This window comes from Arachis ipaensis, chromosome B5 (genome assembly GCF_059453495.1).
Source record: "Arachis ipaensis isolate K30076 ecotype BB chromosome B5, ASM5945349v1, whole genome shotgun sequence".
In the NCBI taxonomy this organism is placed as follows: domain Eukaryota; kingdom Viridiplantae; phylum Streptophyta; class Magnoliopsida; order Fabales; family Fabaceae; genus Arachis; species Arachis ipaensis.
In genome coordinates this window covers 50,648,103-50,656,212 of record NC_142440.1, presented here as the reverse complement: position 1 = coordinate 50,656,212, position 8,110 = coordinate 50,648,103, and the positions used below count along the sequence as shown (strand labels likewise).

At 39.2% G+C, this 8,110-nt stretch overlaps 1 non-coding gene across 1 annotated transcript; it reads right to left on the bottom strand.

Annotated features, from left to right (window-relative positions):
- Positions 1–4,949: 4,949 nt before the first annotated feature.
- LOC148564148 (small nucleolar RNA R71) lies at positions 4,950–5,053 on the bottom strand. The gene has a single exon (XR_015885609.1). It is a non-coding gene; the product is annotated as a small nucleolar RNA R71 (small nucleolar RNA).
- Between the last annotated feature and the right edge of the window lie 3,057 nt (positions 5,054–8,110).

Sequence of the window (8,110 nt, the reverse complement as noted above, 5' to 3'; positions counted from 1 at the left end):
AGATTGACAATGATTAAGTGAAGTGGAGATCTAGATCAAGCACTTTTCCTTTTCTGTTCTTTAACTTTCAATTAACCCACTAACTATTTGAATTTCTGCCTGAGATAACTGAAACTTCACTTTAGCAACAAAGTGAAGTTTCCCTGGAAATTTCTGGCTTTATGCAATGCTCTTGCTTACACAAGAGAGGCAATTTCTGCCACTAATTTTCCAAGTCCATCAACTGTTTGATAATTTGTGCCAGCTAACCTTCTGAATCACATTCTGAGCCTGAATATATTCTATCATCACTTGAATTGTTTGTGACTGTGCAGATCATGGAGGGGAATTCAACAAATTCTAGAAATCATGAGAGTAATATCTCCACTTTAGATGATAATGTAACCCATAGCTCGAAGCAACTATCCATCGCCATGAATGATGTTGCTCAATGGTTTGAAGCTTTTCCACAAGGAAGCATTATCGGATGGGAAGAACTGATGAGTGAACTTCTAGTCAAGTTGAACCCATCACAGAGAATTGTTAAACCAGAGGCAGAAGTGCACCCATTCACACAAGAGAAAGAAATTGAAGATGCTCGTGCAGTCATGAGCCAAAACAAGCAGATGCATCATCAGACTCTACAACAACTAGACATGATGGCCAAAAAAATCACTGAGCTGAGACATGCTGTAGTACATACATATAGCCTGACTCAAAACTCATATGGGGGTAATCAAGCTGAACAAAGTTTTGGGGTCATTAACCATGAGCAACAAGGCTATGGACACTTACAATCTCCAAGCAGTCACTCAAGCACGTTCCAACAGAAGGGTCAGAAGGATGTATACAATCCACCATGGAAAACTCAATCCAACTGGAGGGGGCTTGAGAACCAAAACCAAAAACCAAGGGACTTCAACTGCGAGAATCCCAACTTCAGAAACCAGTACAAAACACACTTCCAATCCCGTCCTACCTCAACACTCACCCGAAATGACTTTCATCTACCACCACAATTGACACAGCCACAACCACTTCCAACCTTTCAAAGACTCTATATTCTAGAAATGATGATGGAGAGGTCCATGAAAATTCAAGAAATGATAACAATAGAGCAGGAAGAAATAAAGAAACATCAAGAGATGATAAGCAAGAACCAAGAGGCCTCACTCAGAAGGCTCGAAAGGCAGATGGAACAACTGGTTCAAAACCTTGCTGAATTGGGTGAGAAGAAGGGAACTCTGAACCTAAAGAGCCATGAAAAGGATGCTGGGTTGAAAGGGAATGAAGTCATGAAGGAAAGTGAGAAGGCTATGGAAAGAGAAACAGAGGGAAGGAAGCCCATAGTGAGAGGAGGAAGCCTAAGGCAACAGAAGCCTCAACTTCCATGAGCACAGAATGAAGGATGTCAAGCTAGTGACAATAAAAGAGCGCTTGTTGGGAGGCAACCCAACCTGAGGTAGTTTTCTTTTCATAGCTATTTTAATAAAAAGGTTAATTAGTTTTATCTATATTGCAAGAAGCTAAGTTTGGTGTTGCACACCAAAACAATATAAGGAAGAATGAAGGATTCTAAGTTTGGTGTTCCACCAAAATCCCATCATAAAACACATTCTCACTTTTTGCATAATGCTAGCTTCAAGCATTTAGATAAACTAGTCAACTGTGCTGCCGTTTCCTAAGTTTCCAGTTTTGTCAATTTTGAAAAAAAAAAAGAAAAAGAGTTTTACACATGGTTAATCTGATGCACAAGGACCATTGGCAAGGTACTAAGTTTGGTGTTTCCACACCAAAGTAAGTTCAAAAGCCCACAAATAAATCATGCATGCTAACCATTTTTCAAGTGCTTTGGGAACAAGCAACTTTCAATATCATTGTAGAGTGTCATACAAGCTTTTGGAAGGATTAAGCATCATCACCCAAAGAAATGAAAGAGGAATGCTAAAACCAGCAATGAGGATGATGAGGAGGAGGACAGCAAGCAGATTCCAAAAGGTTGTATTGTTCAGTGATTGTTTTAAATCAAATACTGCTACGATTGAAAGTGATATAATACCCCTGCTTGTTTGCATAATATAGTTTTTCTGTAATTCAATAATTAAGATGCTTGATTATTCACAACACTACACTTTTCACACTTGTTTGCACTCAATACTTAAAAAAATGCATCACATGAAAGTTCTTTGAAAAGAAGGATTGAGGAATTAAACAATTTTGAGGCAAGCAAAAGATTAGGAGAAGTGGCGGTTCTAGTTGTATGATAATGTATTGAGGTTGCATGCTTATGAAAACTTGCATGGGAGCTCATAGGCAGGACATGAAGTTCAAAGAAGTATTGTGGAGATTCTCAAAAATTTATTGATCCAAGAAGCAGCAAACAAAACAAAAGAAAATAAAGAAAATACAAAAACAAAAAGAACATGGCCCAAGGCTTTGAGCATCAATTACTAGGCAGAAAAGAAAGAAGAAACAAAAAAAAAAACTCAAAGAGTTGTTATCCTAGTAAATGCTTGTGGTCGAATTGTGTCAAAGAAAGAGGCTTGAGCAAGTAAATCCTTAGGGGTGCTTTAACACCTAATACCTTAAAACCAACTGGTTTAGGAGTATTGATTGAAAGCTTATCTAAAAAGCCGCTTTGAGATATGACACTTAGAGTCAAGGCCAAAGCAAGGAAACTATAAGCTGCTTCAAGGTGATTACATATAAAGAGACCTCCATGATACCATTTGGATGAAAATCCTAAGACCTAAGACTTCCAAGATGTAGGGACTAGTAAGCACTGAGGCCCTTACATGAGCACATGATTTAGAGTTCACCCCACTGTCATTTAATCACTTCACTCACAGGACCTTACAAATTATTCTTCAATCCGTCTTAATTGAAAGGACCTTTGAGCATAATTCATTTCTTGCTTGGGGACAAGCAAGCTTTAAGTTTGGTGTTGTGATGACAAGTCATCTTAGCCTAGTTTCACTAGCCTTTTTCTTTTGTTTTCAATTGAATTATGCACTTTCTTGAGCCACAAGCAAGCCAATTGGGTAGATTTTCATGCTTCCTTTGATTTAATCAATCATAGATGAATTAATGCAATTTCATGAGGTTTTATGCTATAATTGTCACATATTATGAAAGAATGAATATCTCATGATTTTGAGGATAGCTTTAATGTGTTTGGTTTATTAATGATAGGTGAAGAAAGCTTGGAGAAAGGTTGAAGCAAGAAGGAATGGCTAGGAGGAAGAGAGGACAAAAAGTTTGAGCAAAAGTTTGCCTCAAACTTTAGCTCAAACTTTTGGAATAAGTGAAAACGAACCAGGGAGCAAAAAGCTTGACCAAAAGTTTGCCTCAAACTTTTATGCAAACTTTTGGGCAAAAAGCTTGAGCAAAAGTTTGCCTCAAACTTTTTGGCAAACTTTTGGCATCACAAATCAACACCCTGGAGAGCAAAAGTTTGCGCCAACGTTTGCCTCAAACTTTTTGGCAAACGTTGGCGCCATGAGTGTGCAAGGGGGAGCCAACGTTTGAGCAAAAGTTTGACCCCAAACTTTGGCTCAAACGTTGGTAGCAGCAAGGATGGGGTGGCTGATATGAAAAGTTTGAGTAAAAGTTTGCCTCAAACTTTTACTCAAACTTTTACTCAAGCTTACATGATTCCAAACCCGGTTCACTTCGGTTCTTCTCCAAACTCCAAGAGCAATCAACCAAGGCCTCTATCAACCCAATTCCATCAAGAGCAAAGGCCCAATTGAAGGCTTGAAGACCATTTGAAGAAAGTGTATAAATAGCATAGGATTTAAGTTTTGAGGGAACTTTTCCTTTAGTTTTCATAGAGAGTTTTTGAGAACTTTCTTTTCGGTTTGGATTGAGTGCACTTAGTAGAGAGCTCAACTTTACATTTAGCATTGTTGTTTTAGTTCAAGAGAATTTGGGAGGAGAATTGATCTCTCTTCTTCCTTGTTCTTGTCCAGCACTCTTTATTTTTCTTGCTTCGGATCTTGGGTGGAGAATTGAAGAAATTCCGTTTCAATCTCACCTTGAGATCTTGTTTAATTTTCTGCTTAATTGAATTTCCTTTTCTGTTAATTGCTTCTTCATCTACTTTCTCTGCAATTTACATTTCCTTTGCAAGTGTTCTTGATTGGATCTAGGAAGGCATTGAGATCTAGACTTGGTTATCTAGTCTCTTGGGTCCTGAGATCTGAATTATCATTTTACTTTCTCTGTTTAATGCTTTTCATGTTCATTTACATTTCCGTTTTAGATCCGGTTCAATCCAAGCCATCTTTTACTCTTCTGTTTGTTGAATTTTACTTTTCCTTATTTAATTTCTGCAAATCCAACTCCCAATTCCCTTTACAATTTAAGCCATTTACATTTCTTGCACTTTAAGATTCTGCAATTTACATTTCTTGCGTTCTAAGTTTCTGCCATTTAATTTCTTGCTCTTTAAGATTCAGCACTTTATTTCCTGTTCTCTTTAATTTCATGCCAATTACCCATTCCCTTTATTTTCCATGCAATTTAAATTCTGCAAATCACAAATCACTCAACCAAATCTTGATTCGCTTGACTAAATCAACCACTAAACTAAAATTGCTCAATCCTTCAATCCCTGTGGGATCGACCTCACTCCCGTGAGTTATTATTACTTGATGCGACCCGGTGCACTTGCCGGTGAGTTTTGTGTCGGATCGTTTTCCGCACATCACCTTGTTCAGAACAACTGTTCATTTGGAGGAGGTGTTCAAGAAGACCCCAATCAACATTTGACCATCTTCCTGAGAATATGTGACACAGTGAAATCTAATGGTGTCCATCCTGACGCCTATAGACTGCTCCTATTTCCTTTCTCACCCAGGGACAAAGCAGCCAAGTGGCTGGAATCTTTCCCAAGGGAGAGCTTGACAACTTGGGAGGATGTGGTGAACAAATTCTTAGCAAGATTCTACCCTCCTCAACGAATCAATAGGCTGAGAGCTGAGGTTCAAACTTTTAGGCAACAAGATGGTGAGACTCTGTATGAAGCATGGGAGAGGTTCAAGGACTTGACAAGGAGGTGTCCACCTGACATGTTCAATGAATGGGTCCAGCTGCACATTTTCTATGAAGGTCTCTCTTATGAGTCAAAGAAGGCCGTTGACCATTCATCTGGAGGATCCTGGAACAAGAAGAAAACCATTGAGGAAGCCATAGATGTTATTGAAACAGTAGCAGAAAATGACTACTTCTATGCTTCCGAAAGAGGGAACACAAGCGGAATGATGGAGCTAAACAATGTAGATGCTCTGTTGGCCCAAAACAAACTCATTATCCAGCAGCTGGCTGACCTCACCAAGAAGATGGAGAGGAACCAAGTAGCAGCAATCTCATCTTCATCAACAATCCAAGAAGGAGTGAATGAAAAATCAGAGGGGAGTCAGGAACAAGCTAACTACATTGGGAATTCACCAAGGAAAAACTATGATCCATACTCCAAGACTTACAACCCTGGATGGAGAAACCACCCAAACTTTGGGTGGAGAAGTGAGCAAGATCAAAACCAAGACCAGAGATGTTACAACTCCAACAACAATGCAGCTCACCAACAATTCACCCAGAGGACATCTCAACACCCCCACAACAACACTTCTTCACACACTTATCAAAACCAAAACAGCACATCTGCTCCGAATCACTCATCAATTGATGACAAGCTCTCTAAGATTGAAGCCTTACTTGAAGGAATATGCCAAGAGATTCAAGAAAATAAGGTGTTCAAAGAGGAGGTGCGAGCCAATATTAAGAACCAGGGAGAGACCATTAGGAAGCTGGAATTCCAGGTGGGGTATTTAGCTGAGAAGATTCCCAAACCTACTGATAGCTTCCCAAGTGACACGGAGAAAAACCCCAAGGGAGAAGCAAAGAAAGTAAGATGGGAAGATTGTAAAATGGTCACTACAAGTGATCAAGAGATTGAAGACAAGCAAGGTAAAATATGCAAACAACCTGAAGACAACTCAACAAAGGAGGAGGATAGAGAGCACAAAGAACCAGAAATCTCACAACAAGAGTTGCTGAAGCTCTATGCTCCCTTCCCTCAACTGCTCAATGGTGCTGTGGAAAAGAGAATATACTCAAGGTTCCTAGACTTGTTTGCATCTCTGCATGTAAATATACCATTCATCAAGGCAATTCAACAAATGCCTGCATTCATCAAGTATATGAAGGAACTTCTTCCCAGGAAAAGCTCACTCAAAGGAGGCCAGACTATAGTGATGAACAAGGAATGTAGTGCCCTTATTCAACCTGAGCTGCCTACGAAAAGAAGAGACCCAGGGAGTTTTCACATCCCTTGTGCCATAGGTGAAACTATGTTCGATAGAGCACTATGTGATTTGGGGGCCAGCATCAACTTACTGCCTTTATCCCTGGTGAAGAGGCTGCAGATTAATGAGATAATGCCCACAGATGTAATCATCAGACTGGCTGACAAAACTCAAAAGCAAGCAATAGGAGTGGTGGAAAATGTGTTGCTAAAGGTTGGGAAGTACTTTCTCCCAACAGACTTTGTCATTCTGGACTTGGAAGAGAGTCACACTCACCCAATCATATTGGGAAGACCATTCCTAGCTATGGCCAGAGCACTTATCGATGTAGAGAAAGGGGAGCTAATATTGAGAATCCATGATGAACGACTCAGCTTCAATGTCTTCAAACTCTCACAAGAAACAGATCAAGAGGACAAGGAACTAAGCTCAAACGATAAGGAAACACTGAAGGAGGAGACAAGCACTGAAGCACAGCCAGTTCATTCTGAAACCCCCTCAATTGATAAACAAGGAAAACAGCAATTGCCACAGCTCAAAGAAAAGTTGGAGGAACCCAAACCTCTAGAGGCAGGCAAAGACAACATCACAACTCCTTGGAGAAAAGAGGTCACCAAGGGGAAGGCAACCTCAAAAGAAACAAAGAAGAAGGTACCAAGGAGATGGAGGAACAAGAAGATCCCTACGGAAGATTTCTCTCCAGGGGATAGAGTTGTCTCAGCTTACTTCCCAGATATTCCCCCTAATCTCCCTACTGTACCATCTCAGTTACCTAAGGTCTTCACTATCAACAGAGTTCTTTCCCTGGAACATGTGGAGATCATTGATCCAACCAATGGATACAAGTCCACAGCAAGAGGGGAGGACTTTAAGCACTACCAACCATCCTGATGAAGGGAAAACGTCAAGCTAGTGACGCGAAAGAAGCGCTTCATGGGAGGCAACCCATGTTTTATATGTTTTTAAAATAATGAATAAATCAATGTTTATGAATTTCAACCCAAACTTGACAAACATTTGGTGAAATCTTTATCATGCAGTATATAGTGAAGAACAAGTTTGGTGTTCAAAGCAAGCCAAGATGCATGCTAGTCTTGGGAGCTTTGAACAAAACATTTCATCACATTGCTTCAAACTAAGTTTGGTGTCACCCCATAGTGCCACCAAAATGCATATAAGGACCCACCAATAGTTAGTTAGTTAGTTGGAATTCATAAATGAACAATCAAATCCTTTCTTTCATTTTATTCTAGCCGTAGAGTTTCAATTTTTTTATGATATTAATTGCTTTATTTTAAATCTTTATAGGAGAGGAAAAGAAGCATGAAAAGGGATAGATTGGACAACCAAACAAAAAAGGTGGTGGAGTTCCTTCTTTGTTCCATCTTTCTCTATGTCTTAAAATAAGGAAGATCTTGTATGAAATAGAACCTGCTTCCATGTTATGTTTAAACTTTTTAAAATTCTGTCTTTTAAGTTTTCCTTCTGAATAGGTCCATGATTTCTGGTTTAAATGTCAATGCAGCATTCCCTTATTTACTTGTAAGCTTGTCCATTTTAAATCAAATTGAAGAAGAGAATGATTATGTTTTTTTTAAAAGACCAGAGCAGAGTTCATATTGTGGAAGTGCATTCATGAATCTTTGGGGTAGTCATAAGTTAGCTAAGTTGGTTCAACCACAAGGCTGGGATGACAATTATATGGCCTGAATACTTTGTTTTGGATACACTCATGAGACTAAGTTAATAACAAGATCCTAAGAAGAAAAAAGGGAAAGAACAATGGAAGTGAAAAACAAAAGAAAAAGAGTAAGCAATAAGGC